A 1,622-nucleotide genomic window follows, 5' to 3' on the forward strand; every position below is an offset into this window, starting at 1 on the left:
TGAATGTTTTTTGTTTTTTGTAAACATGGTGACAGGACAACAGTGCTCTTGACTGGCTTACAAAACGGCCTTGACATTTAAAACGTCTCCATGGAAGCAACACGTTTTAAATGTGTTAAATTAAGTAGTTGCTACATTCATAAGAACACTGTGACAATACACCGTTAACCCCTTAAGGACCAAACTTCTGGAATAAAAGGGAATCCTGACATGTCACACGTCATGTGTCCTTAAGGGGTTAAACTTACACACTAACATGAAAGGTTAGGATATGGTTAAATGGGAAATTTCATCTTAACCCTGTCTTTTAATATAATGATCCTTTCATCCGTGTTTGAAAGGAAATTGTTTTTTTGTTTAATAAAGTATATGTACAAAAATGAGACCAGACTCACCCTTACATTTAGTATATGAGCGGATCCTTCAGTCATATATATATACACCTGGGGTCAGACAGTGTTTGACTTTGGCAGTTAGTCGGTCTGATGATGTGTAAAGCAAGGTAGACCATAGAGACTGTATAGAGGTTTTCAAACACTGTGTTACCCAAGGTCTATGTATTTGGCTTAAGGATCCTGTCCTATACTTAAGGTATGGATATCGTGTTTTTTTGTTTTATTTTATATATATAGATAATTTAACACGAAAAGCTATAGTGTTGCGTTGGCAGCTGTCCTTTAAGATTGCAGTGTTGTAGTGCTGGGATTTCATCTTATGAATGTAGATTATAAATTATTGCCCCACCCTCTGCGTACATATACAAGTGTCTCCAGGAAGCCTTTTGCATCGTCGGAAGGTGTGGAGGCTGTAAGTTCCTTTCTATTATATGTGAACGCTGCAATTCTCAATTGAGTGGAGTGAACTCGCCAGGTAATTTGAGACCTCAGCGACTAGTAAATAGTAAATCCAGATATAGAGAGAGAGTTGATATCTGTTAATTTCTCAACAGTGGATTTGTTGATATCTTCCAAACAATTCTTACCTGATTTAGTTACTCCAATGGCCATTGGAGGGAATGCCCGCCTGCCACGTCAAGGCAAACACCTTGGGTGGGTCCTACACTAACCTGTCCCCTTGCTTCCTTGAGCTTCTGGCAAAGATATCTCTAATGAGACAGAGAGGGGTATTTTTTATATACACCCCTTCATTCTTATTAACCCTTAATAGGGAACACATGGGATGGGCGGCAGCATTGTAACAAAGCTGTGTGATACAAGAAGTGAATACAAATACAAAAAAAACAAGTCCTGCGCTCAAACTCCCATCACTCCTGGGCGGCAGCAACGACCATAGTACACATCAGCCCCAATACATACAGTAAATACCAAAGGAAAAAAGTTCCTAAATCCCCATGTATATTTAAACAAATGAAGGTTATTTAGGTACTCCAGTGGTTGTATTTGAATTCTCACGTTATGAATGACAGTAAACCAATAGCTGATGGCAGTGTGTGGCTAAACCTAGCTCCATATCATCAGTTTTAAGGACTAATAGGTTAGCTATGTAAAAGGTTATAGAACCCAAAGTTCCTGATCACTTAAACACTAGTAAAACTTGTTTTTATGTGGCAAACCACAAATCCCGTAGGCCTGTAAATTAAAAACAAAAGCTAAAAATACAGC

This window comes from Pelobates fuscus, chromosome 12, assembly GCF_036172605.1.
Source record: "Pelobates fuscus isolate aPelFus1 chromosome 12, aPelFus1.pri, whole genome shotgun sequence".
Taxonomy (NCBI): Eukaryota; Metazoa; Chordata; class Amphibia; order Anura; family Pelobatidae; genus Pelobates; species Pelobates fuscus.